This window comes from Lutra lutra, chromosome 6 (genome assembly GCF_902655055.1).
Source record: "Lutra lutra chromosome 6, mLutLut1.2, whole genome shotgun sequence".
Lineage (NCBI taxonomy): Eukaryota > Metazoa > Chordata > Mammalia > Carnivora > Mustelidae > Lutra > Lutra lutra.
In genome coordinates, this window is record NC_062283.1 from 936,601 (window position 1) to 949,042 (window position 12,442).

Below are 12,442 nucleotides of genomic sequence, written 5' to 3' on the forward strand. Positions count from 1 at the left end.
CAAATCTCCATTGTAATGCTGGGCGGCCGAACTATTTCACTCGTGGAGAACATTATGTGGATTCTTTGCATGAGGTGATCTTTCTAGCATTGATCAGGGAAAGGTGCCTGAGTCCTGGGGAGGGCTGGGTGGACAGAGAAGATGAATCCCCACTCAGTTGTCAGCTACCCAAGTAATGGTTGGGTCCACTTGCCACAAACCTCACTGAAAAAAAGCTTCACACAGTCTCTCGAAATCTCTTAGACCCTAACTAACTTCTCTCTGTCTCTCTCCCCTTCCCCTCCTTGGCCTGAGTAACAAATTTCCCTTCCTCCACTCACAATGAGAAATCAACATATTGCACTTTTTTTTAAAGGATTTTATTTATTTATTTGACAGAGAGATCACAAGTTGGCAGAGAGGCAGGCATAGAGAGAGGGAGAAGCAGACTTCCTGCCAAGCAGAGAGCCCGATGCAGGGCTGGATCCCAGGACCCCGAGACCAAGACCCGGAGACCATGACCCGGAGACCATGACCCCGAGACCATGACCCCGAGACCATGACCTGAGCTGAAGGCAGAGGCTTAACCCACTGAGCCACCCAGGCGCCCCATATTTGCACTGTCTTAAAAGTAACTTTAGGGCTGAAATCTTAGAGATTTCCTTCAGAGAGGGAACGAGGAGATGTAAAGGAGTGGGGGGGAAAGGGAAAACGTTCTGACATCATAAGATTTACACCTATAGCTGTCTTCCTTCTCATCTGCAGTCCCAGTTTCTGGATTTTTGTTGACCAGGACATGCCCCTCTGACCTTAGGGATGCGGGGGAATTCTGTTTTCCATTGAAACAGAAACCTGAGGTTCCAAATCTGGGGGCTTTTCTCTGAAGGGATGATGGGGGGAATAGAGAGGGTAGGGGACAGGGAGAGGGACGGACATACAGCTCAGCAAACTATGTAGACCTGCCAGTTCTGTGATGGCCCAAAAGGCAGAAACAAAACCATTTGACTCATAATTCTAAGACAAAAAACATGCTAGAGTTTGTGATTTTATTAATAATCTTTTGGCCAAAGAGTGAAAATACAGATGGAAAGAATCTTAATGCCCCCTAGCAAACAAATTTAGAAATTTGAAGGTGGGTTGCAGATCCAAGTTGGGAATAAGTTTTGCATGACAATTAAGTAGCACTCTTTAGAAACAGGTGGCCACAGTCCAGAGGAGATAGCATTGCACTTAAAAAAAAATATTTTTAAATTTACACTCAATTAGCCAAGGTTTAGTACATCATCAGTTTTTGATATAGTGCTCAGTAATTCATTAGTTGAGTGTATCACCCAGTGCTCGTCCTACCACGTTGAACTTCCGGAGTCTAAACTCTGTAGTGGATTCTCTTGGGTTTCTATCTTGACATCATTACATGTCCCCTAACCCAATTTTGTACTTTTTCTTTCTTCCCTTCATTGTTCTTGAATGTGGTTACGCTAGACTGACCACACTATTCCTTAAATATGGTGCTGGCTTTGGATTCATATGGACGATCTGATTCTCTTAAGAAAACACTCACTTTTTAGTTTTAGGATATGGTGGCAGCATAGAAACAAGCTTCCCCAGTCTGCCTGGGGAAGTGTCTGATTTTTTAATTCTTTTCCTTTTTAGACCCCATGCTAAACATGACATCCCCGGGACTTATTTGCCTGATAACTGGAAGTTTGTACCTTTTTATTCCCTTCACCCATTTTGCCCTCACTCTGGCAACCACTGATTTGTTCTCTGTATGGAAGAGAGTTTTTGGTTGTTTTGTTTTGTTTTAGGTTCTACATATAAATGAGATCATAACGGTATTTGTGTTTCACTGTCTGATTTATTCCACTTCGCATAAAGGCCTCAGGGTCCATCCATGTTCTCACAAATGGCAGGATTTCCTTCTCTTTTTGGTTGGACCACATTTTTTTAATCCATTCATCCGTCAATAGGCACATCGGCTTTCTTCTCATATCCTGGCTATCGGAAGTCGTGCTGCAGTAAACACGGGGTGCAGATAGCTTTACAGATTCGTGGTTTTGCTTTCTTTGGATAAATACCCAGAAGTGGAATATCTGGATCATGTGGTAGCTCTGTTTTTAATTTTTTGAGGATTCTCCAAACTGTTTTCCATAGTAGCTGCACCAATTTGGAGTTCGAATTTTTCCAAATTCCTTTTGACTCCTACTGAGATCATTTCATTTTTTTCTCCTTCAGGCTATAAATTCATCTTAATAATGGATTTTTTTTCCCGATGATAAATCATTCTCAGGTTCCTGGAAAAATAGTGGTTCAATATGATGTTCATTTTAACATGCTAACATCTTATTCATCATTTTTGTAACAATACACATGAATAAGATTAGTCTTTGTTTCCTTTACATTCCACTTTGGAAAGTTTTGGAGTCAAGTTTATACAAGGTAGCTTAAATGAACTGGAAAAATTATTATTATTTTTTAAATTCTTTAGTAGGGCACCTGGGTGACTCAGTCGGTTAAGCAGCAGCCTTTCGCTCAGGTCATGATCCCAGGGTCCTGGGATGGAGTTCTGCATCAGGATCCTTGCTCAGCGGGAAGCCTGCTTCTCTCTGTCCCTCTGCCTGCCACTCTGCCTGCTTCTGCTCTCTGTCAAACAAATAAATAAATAAAATCTTATAAATTCTTTATTTAAGTTCAATTTAGTTAACGTATAGTATATTATTGGTTTCAGGGGTTAGGTTAGTGATTCACAAGTTGCATACAACACCCAGCACTCATCACAGGTGCCCTCCTTAATGTCCATCACCCAGTTACTCCATCCCTCCCACCCCTCCCCTCCAGCCGCCCTAACTTTGTTTCCTAGAGTTTAGAGTCTCTTATGGTTTGACTCCCTCTCTATTTTCATCTTATTTTATTTTTCCTTCCCTTCCCCTATGAGGAAAACTTAATTTTTAAAAATATACTGCAAAACAGTTTAAATGCTATTAGAAATGTACATAATGTTATTTCAAAGCCCATCATCATTTTAGGTGACTACATTGCTTTTCTTTAACCAGCTACTCGAGGATTTCTGAAAATTATTACTATATCCTGAATAAGTTTTTGGTTCTACGCAAAATTTAAAGCTGTTCGGATAAGGCACTGGAGAGCTATTGATGGAATGAGTTGGGGATAATTAGGAGCAGCTCAAGTTCCCTGAAAACCAATAATTTCAGAGTTCTGTTCTTTTCTTTTTTTCTTTCTTTCTTTCTTTCTTTCTTTCTTTCTTTCTTTCTTTCTTTCTTTCTTTTTTGATTACAGAATTGTCCAATAAGAAGTTATTTCAAGTTGGGGCACCTGGGTGGCTCAGTGGGTTAAGCTGCTGCCTTGGGCTCGGGTCATGATCTCAGGGTCCTGGGATCGAGTCCCGCATCGGGCTCTCTGCTCAGCAGGGAGCCTGCTTCCCTCTCTCTCTCTCTCTCTGCCTGCCTCTCTGTCTACTTGTGATCTCTCTCTGTCAAATAAATAAATAAAATCTTAAAAAAAAAGAAGTTATTTCAAGTTGGAGTACTTCAACTTTGAGAATGTTCTTCTCTAGCAAGAAAAGAAAGTCAAGACTGAGGTCAGAATGCTGTGATTCAAATTGGCTGCATGTCCGTATCTTGCTAAGCAGTACTGGTCACAAGGAAGGCGCATGCTACTAATGGTACTAATATTGTCTTTTCCAACACAATTAGAGGTATCCTGGCCACAAATAATTCTTAGCAGCAGGCTGGACTAGAAACCAAAGCTGTTGTGAGCAAGACTCAAGCTTGCAGGGGGAGCCCCAGTAGAGTTCAAGCGCAACACCTCAGCATTTGGCTATCCCAGCACTGGACCTCACCCTTCTTGGTATGTCAATATCAATCATAATGTTTTGCTGCAACATCATAATGATTGGGGTAAACATGGGTGATTTAAAAAATCCAGTAGCAGGGGAGATCCATGTCTTATGGAATCCAAAACTTATATAGTATTGGGGTGCCATCTTTAAGGAAAAAAAAACACAAAATTGTGAATACAAAATTAGCTATGAAAGTAAATATTTATTTAGAATAAGAAAACAAATGGAAACAAATTATAAATTTTTAAAAAGTTCATGAATTCTACAAACATTAGAAATAGTTAACTTATTAATATACCTCTATGTTTCTTCTCCATTATTTAGCTGCATTATTTTCTTTTTTTCTTTTTTTTTAAGATTTTATTTATTTATTTGACAGAGAGAGATCACAAGCAGGCAGAGAGGCAGGCAGAGAGAGAGGAGGAAGCAGGCTCCCTGCTGAGCAGAGAGCCCGACGTGGGGCTCGATCCCAGGACCCTGAGATCATGACCTGAGCCGAAGGCAGAGGCTTAACCCACTGAGCCACCCAGGCGCCCCTAGCTGCATTATTTTCTATTACTTTTCATATAATAACAGTTTTGTAGCATTATTTTCTATAGAGAAAATAGATAATTCAGTCTTCTAACATGGTTAAATTATTTTTTAAAGATTTTATCTATTTATTTGACAGAGAGAGATCACAAGTAGACAGAGAGGCAGGCAGAGAGAGAGGGAAGCAGGCTCCCTGCTGAGCAGAGAGCCTGATGCAGGACTTGATCCCAGGACCCTGAGATCATGACCTGAGCCAAAGGCAGAGGCTTCACCCACTGAGCCACCCAGGTGCCCCTAAATTATTTTTTAATATAGTTTAGAAAAGGTGTTTTTTGTTTTTGTTTTTTGTTTTTTTGGGTTTTTTTTTGGCTTCACAACTGATTGCAATGCCAATCATATTTTTGGGATTGGGAAATTGGGAAATACTTGAAGGTTGTTTTGCTTTGTTTTTAAGATTTATTTTTTTGAGAGAAATCAGGGGAGAGGGAGAGAGAATCCCAAAGAAACTGCCCTGAGTGGGGAGCCCTGGACCTGGGGCTCATGGGGCTCAATCTCACGACCCTGAGATCATGACCTGAGATGAAACCAAGGGTTAGATGCTTACCCCCACAGAGCCACCCAGGCATCCCTGAAGCTTTTTCTAGTATGGACTGCATTTCCACGCTTCCACAGCATCCGGGAAGAGGGAGTGAAAAAGAACCATGGCTGGGGAAGGAAGTGTGATGGGAAGATCACGGTAGCCTGCAGGCTGGGAGCTCCAAGTCCTCTTGCAGAATCCAGGATGGTGGCTAATCCTTGCTCTTCTGGTGTTTAAAGAATGGTAAAAGAAAACCATTTAGGTCATCCAAACAACCTTTTACATTTCATGAAACTGACATTCTCCTTTCAGAGAACTTCAAAATGGGAATAAAAGGCAGGAAGCTTTAAAGTATAAAGAAAAAGAACAAGGAAGAGAAAAAAAATTGCTGATCGGCTGGGCTACATCAACCTTGTTTGGAGTGAGAAGGCCTGGAGCTGGCCTGGCGTTTGGGGAATGACTGGACATTCTGCAGGTCTGGCCAAGCAGGTCATCCACAGGGACGTGGAACTCACCTAAGTCTAGGTCTGCAGACGTGGCACCCCCTGGCAGGAGTGGCTCCAACCTGGGTTTGGAAAGTGATTTAAACAAGTGTTTATGTAAGAAGAAGGAAACAATAGAGAAGTTAATTGTAAGAATTCCAGAATAATCCGAATTCCCTCAGTACCTTTTACTTGCTAAATACTTTCACAAATGCAGAAAGAGTCAAAATAAATCAAGTCAGAAATAATAATTTCTACCTGTCTGGACAGGATTTCTAAGGATTCCCCATTCTCTTCCCCCGACGTGGAGCTGGAGTGGAGGAAGGACAGGGAGGGTAGAATCATGAGCTCCTGTTTTTCTCCTTGGGCCTTTGCAAGAAGCTTTCCATGAGCAAGTTCCACGTGGGGTTGGCTCTCTGAAGCTGAGGAAATTTCTTGTACAGTACAACAGAAAGACACAGAAATGGGAAGTGAAGAAATTCAGAGATGACTCCAGGTAGTTCAACAACCAACAGGAATTCTAAACAAGAGAAGGAAGAAAATGAGAAGACAGAAGAAAAGAAAAAGAAAAGACAACAACAACAGCAAAAAATTATCAAAGAAATATTTTAAAATATGTTCCTAGAATCAAGGGCTATGATTTATAGATTAAAGGTGAACTAATTGGATCCATCTAACAGCATGAAACCAAACAACCCCCTAAGCAGAAAGGAAATGTATTTCTTGTACACACACAGTAGAGAATGGGGATCCTGATCAATGGGGGGGGGGGGGGGGTTCCTTCAGTCAACAGGTCGAGGACCCAGCTCCTTTCAGTGTGTGGCTCACCATCTTCAACACATGGTTTCCAAGTCAGCCTGCTCATTAGGAGAGTAGAGGAGAAAGAACTCAGAGGACTGGTTAAGAAATGTTCTTATGGGGCCCCTGCTGCCTCAGCTGGTTAAGCCACCAACTCTTGACTTAGGCTCAGCTCACGATCCCAGGGTCCTCAGGCCCCCTACTCAGTGAGGAGTCTGCTTCTCCCTCCCACTCTACTCCTCCCTCCTCTCATGCTTGCTCTTGCTCCCTCTCAAATAAGAAGAATCTTGAAAAGAAAAGTCTTTATGATTCAGCCCTGCAAGAGCAACAAGTCACAGCTATTTTCGTAGACGCTCTGTTCGGCCCGCAGACAAAAAATCAAAATCCCTACATCCAAGGTCTCTGCGGACTTCCAGAGCCATGGTTATCAGACATTTCCAGAAGCTGTTCCAGATGTGTCTAAAAATTGTTGTCCAAAACCAAACTCATGCTCATCTTCTGGGTCCCATCCCACTGACTACAAATAAAGCCAAATTATTAAGCAGCAGCTGGACTGCTCCCAGCTTACTAGCTTGGTGAAAGACAAGGACATCCACCAAGTCAAGCGGGCTCTAAATCCTGTTTACTCACGTTCTGAGTCCTGTTCCAAAGGTCCCACCCTTCCATCTCTGCAGCCTCTGCTGGTTTAGGCCTGGAGCCTGGTTGCATGGGACCACCCACAGGTACCACCTACCAAGCGGCCTCCCCTAGAGCAGGAGAGACATCCCCCCCCCCTTGATTAACAAAACGTTGAACAATTGGCTCTGCCATCCTATGACAGTCAGTTCCGGCTCTCCCTGTCTTTCCCCATCCTGCTCTTCAGATCGTTTTCAGCCCCAGCTCTGTGTGAGTAGCAGAAGAGGCCCCGGCAAACTCGAGGAGACCCTCCAAGGCCAGCCGGCGGGTGACAGCTTTACCCTCGGAGGAGAAAGACAGTTTGCACACCCATGGAGGGAACCTGAACCTTGGATCCTGTAAGTAAAACACGCGTAAATGTCTACATTCAGAAGCTTCGTTTTTGTTTTTTTTTTTTTTGGAGAATCTTGTGAAGCATATGCATTTGTCTACACTGTCTTTCTGTCTCTGCCCAAGATTCCCAACTAAGCGCCCAAAGGGAAAGCGAGCGCCCAGCCGGTGTTTGTGCGCGCTGTCCCCGCGGTGCAGGCCCGGCCGTCCGGAGCCCCCTTGCACACCCGGCACCGCTGCCCGATGGCCGCAGGCTGGCTTCCCTGCTCAGGACAGCCTCGAGTGGTGACAGGCTTCCAGCGCAGGGGCGGGAAGGGAGCAGGTCTTCCGAGGTTGAGGCCTAGGGACTGCGAAGGGAGGGGAGGGCATTCGCAAGCATATGGCAAGAGTGCGTGCTTGATAAAGTGTGCCCTGGTGTGCAGCTTGCGTGCAAGAGTGCAAGAGCGCGTGCTTGATAAACAAAGTGTGCTCTGGTGTGCAGCGTGCGTGCAAGAGCGCGTGCTTGATAAACAAAGTGTGCCCTGGTGTGCAGAGAAGCCTCTCCTGCGTCTGAGCCGCTCGAAACAGAACGTGGTCGTGGGACAGCTCCTGGCGGTGTAGGCTCCCCCTCTGCGCTCCGGAGCAGTGAGCTACGCGGGAGGTCAAGAGCCTTTTCGAGCCTGTCCCGGCTGGCTTGTCGTCCCCGGGGACTCGTGCAGCTGCCCCAGGCGCCCTGCGGGGGGTGCTGCCCCCGGGATCAGCGGGTGGCGGGGGCCAGCGGGTTTTGCAGACCCAGACTCGGTGGGAGGCGCCCCCTTCCGCGCTCTCGGCCGTCGGTGCGGGCTCCGGCCGCGAGAGGGCGCTGCAAGGGCCGCCTCGCCTGGGGGTCTCCGCGCCGGGGCACGGGGATCCCGCCGTCCGCCACTAGCTGCGGCAGGTGCGTCCCCCTCGGGTGCTACGCGCACGGCCGCTCCGGCCCCGCCGCACTTCCGCTCCTCCACCCTCCGGTCGCCCATTCCCGCACCGAGGCCTCCTCCCGGGCCTCACGTCCCTGGCAGGTGGCGACCGGAGTGAGGTCTGCGGACCGGACGGGGACCGTCGTGGACCGGCCGGCCACACACCGGAGTCTAGGCCGGGAGGCCCAGGACTGACCTCAGCGCCGCGAGCCGCCATCGGCCGAGATGAGACATAACAGCACTCCCGAGCCTCTCCTGAGCGCGAGGGGGTGTAGCTCAGTGGTAGAGCGCGTGCTTAGCATGCACGAGGCCCCGGGTTCAATCCCCGGCACCTCCAGTTTTGAGATCAGTGTCTTTGCTGCAATTTTTGCCCACCCACACCCCCCACCTCCGTCGCCTCATCATTTGTTAAGTTGTGTCTGCTGCTCCCTTCTTCCCTCCTTTCGTTCCCTTGCAATTCTTCGAAGGTGCACGGAAAACGAGGAGAAGGCACGCGGCTCTGTTCCAGGCCTGCGGGCACCTGCTCACTCCAGATTCCCAGCCCCGAGAACACGCGCCGCACCCAGTTAAGCAGCGCGTCCCCGAGGTTCCGTCCCTCAGTACCACCGAAGAACAAGGCGCTCAGAAAGGGGAAAAGGTAAAAGCAGAAGCAGGGAAGCCGTGCACGGGACATTCTCCTAAGCGAGCCTCGCTTTCTGCCCTGGTGCCCTCCCTCCCGCCTCGCCCCTCCCTGGACTGCGCCCCTTCCCCACTCCCCGTCCTTCCCCCCCACTCTGCTGTTGTGCGTCTGGGGCGGTTCTTTGACCCGCTGTTCCTGACTGTAATTTCAGGAACTTTTAAAGCATACAGTAAGCTCCGGATGGAGATAAAGGTTCCTTATTGTGTTAAATAAATTAGATCCTTCTTACCCGACTTGAAGAAGCACCTGCTTGGCTCATTTTGAAACATAAATTAGGGAGAGGAATCAGAAAATAAAGACAGAGCCCCGTTCCCTTTCCTTATCACTCCTGACGCCATCCCACACTTTGTAAGGCTTCGCACCGGCCTGTGTGAACATCCCAAGACACACTCCCAAGCTTCAAACACACCCTTGGCAAAGAGCCAGTCCAGGGCCAGCTGCCTGGCCTGGGAGCATGCATGCTAATGGCATGGGCTACCCTCACAAGGATGGCTTCGGAAAGAGGCCTGTGCACGCCCTGGAAGGAGGGATGATGGGGCTGTTTCCGTGGAGAATTCTGGAGGCCTGGGAAAATCCAGTGTGGACTCCATATGCATAGGAGGAGACATAGCCTGGAGGCCCCAGGCCATAAGCACCTGTTACCCGCAGGTAAGCATGGCACCGAGTGGACACTCCAGAGTTTAAGGGAATATTTGTGTTTAACTAGAACTTTCCAACATAGTTCTAAGGTTAACCTCACCGGCTGTCTTTCCTAATATACCCAGTTTCCTGACTTATGTATGTGTATGTCTGGCAGTGTCTCTTTTGGAAAGAGATCTTGCACTTGCTGGACACAGGACTGTATACTTGCCATTAGATGGTGACAGTACTCACAAAATCAGAAGGTTTTGTAGGGGAGGAAAAAGATTCCCTCCACCCTCCCAGGGTCCCTGGCTGGGTCTAACATTAAAATGACAGAGACAGATTAACAGGACAAAACAATAGACATTTACTTAATAGAAGTTCTACATGACACCATGACATGAGAGCCTTCCCCAGGAAATGAAGCCCCAGAGAAACAGACCTGGTTGGATGCAGTGTGGGCAGTCACGGGGGGCTGTGATAGGTTAAGGAGCATGAGGTCAATTGCAATAAATTGTAAACAAATAAATTGTAATAAATTGAAATAAATTGTAAAAATAAAATAAGTTATAAAATAAGTTATTATAAATACAAATAAACTGTAAAAAATGATAAATTGAGGAATATGAGAGGTTAAGCAGTATGAGGTAACTGCAAAAAATGGTTAGCGAGTATGAAGCGATTATAGTAAATTGGGGGAACTCAGCAAGCTTTGTTTGTTAGGAATCTTCTTGACATCCCTTTGTCTTTGAAAGTAAGGATGTTCCTTTCCATCACAGGGAGGGCATCTCTCACAAGTCACCTTTTACCACCTGTTTCAGGGAAGTAGGGCAGTAGGGGAGGTCAGAGTGACCTTTCTGCTTTTGCTGTTTCCTCGGATTCCTTCAGCTTGAAGTATTTAATATGCCTAAGTGCCATCTTTTGGGGTAGCATGTCCTGAACTCCCTCAGTAACAGGGTAGAATCTGTCAGAGGAGGAAATCAGTCTGAACTTCACAGAGTCCTCTAACGATGTTTTATGGCAAGGGTGTGTGAGGATTTGGGGGCATAGCTTGTATTATGTTAGGACTTGTAAATCAATTAAACACAGAGGCCGGTAGACAGAAGGGGCTCTAATGCCAGTATAAGATTAAAAAGGAAGCCTGTATATGTTCGAGGTTGGGAAGCAGAAACAAGGACAACCAGTCACAGCCAACGAGGCATTCTAGACACTCGAATAACTGCCTTTTTTTGCTTCTGTGGGTTTTGTGTCCAGCCTGTCCCCCAGCCTTGAGGGCGGGGGGCAGCATGACCCTAGCCGATCTGAATCAGTTTTTGCTCAAATAAACTCTTAACATGCTTCAGTTTCTCTTTCACTGGGTCTAAAGGTAGAGTTTTAGGATAAAAAAAGTTCTTCTGAAAAGTGGAAAATGTTGGTTTAAAAAACTATAAATTGAATTTGGCTGCTTTCTCAGTTTTTGTATGTTTTTCAGTTATATGTTTCAGTGGGAGAATCTTAAGAATTTTATCAGAGCTTTAGTTTTGTTTCCGTGGGGAGGGATTATGTTAAACTGAGATAGAAAAGACTCAGCCACCCAAACAACTTCCTGGTTTTGTAAACTTTTCCTCAGAAGAACTGAAAAGTTTGGAAGAACTTGTCCTTGCCCTTAGGAACGGTCTAGAGAATGTTGTGGGCGCCACCAAATGGCCATGTTGGGAACACTAAGGTCATTTGCTGTGCATGACAGTTTTGAGAGGGCCAGTAACTCTGTCCTAGTAGACTGTTGTTTGTGATTATGTCCTTCTGGATTCTCAGTCACATGGAGACACGGTTTTTCCAACACCGAGAACAGGTGTCTAGGGTATTTTCTTCAGCTTCAAAAGGTCTAATTTTAGGATAGGCTTCAATATCCCTATTGACCTTTTTTCAGATGTTGATTTCCCTCTAATAAATCATTAACATTTTCCAATTTTTTAAAGTAGGCTCCGCGCCCAGCATGGACCCCAACACAAGGCTTGAACTCATGACCCTGAATCAGGACCTGAGCTGAGCTAAGAGTCAGACTCTCAGCAACGGAACCCCCAAGGTACCCCTCTAATTTTTAATTTTGGTTCCCCAAGACAGTTAAAAATCTCTGTGTTCCCACTGTGGTGAACAGAAGCGTAATGTATAGAGAATCTCTTGTCCACCTGAAACTCACGTAATACCATGTGTCAGCTATATGTCAATTTAAAAAAAATCTCGTCCCCATACCGTGGCATTTCAGAATCAGTCCGAAGTCGCGTGTACTCTGGGTGTAGATGTTAACCCTTCAACTTTCAGCAGGTTCTCCTGCTCACCGTAGAACCATCAGTCCCACCATCTGAGTAGATGTTGGCAAAGGGGTAGGTAGCTTCCTTTACTGAATTTAAGGAAGTTACAACACAAAAATATACCTTGGATTTTTAAAGCTATGAACCATCGATGCATCACGGTTGTTCCCGGGCACTGTCAGTCAGTAGGTGGCACATATTCCCCCTTTCTCTGACAGAGACAATGAGGCTCATTAGTAGACTCATATTAGCAGAGAATTCTGGTCACGTCTGTCTCCTTCACCGGTTCAAAAACATACTCATGCCTGACCTCACTAGACCTTTTGCCTCTGACAAGCGTGGCAGGAGCCGGAGGCAGCAGCCCCCCCAGCGCGGGTCCTAACAGGATTGTATTCTAGAACTTCTACTTCTGTATGTTCTTGCTCATATGATCCATGTCTTTTCATAGCTCACAAAAACCGGTGAATCAGAAGATTTTTCTCTGTGTCACTGTTTTCCCCCTCCTCTCCTCTGAACGGGAGGGTATGTCCAACGTATGTGAGGCTTTCCTTGGGGAGACCCACCATGTACACCATCTACATACACTCCATGCCCTGCCAGGTCCTACGGCCCAGGGGACAGCTGCTGAGGGGAGCGAGTGCACCTGCCTAAGGCAAGCAGCCAGCTCCACGGGAGGGTGACTGCT

At 46.3% G+C, this 12,442-nt stretch overlaps 1 non-coding gene across 1 annotated transcript; it reads left to right on the top strand.

Annotated features, from left to right (window-relative positions):
* Window positions 1-8,431: 8,431 nt before the first annotated feature.
* TRNAA-AGC (transfer RNA alanine (anticodon AGC)) lies at window positions 8,432-8,503 on the top strand. Its single transcript has one exon. It is a non-coding gene; the product is annotated as a tRNA-Ala (tRNA).
* Window positions 8,504-12,442: the final 3,939 nt, after the last annotated feature.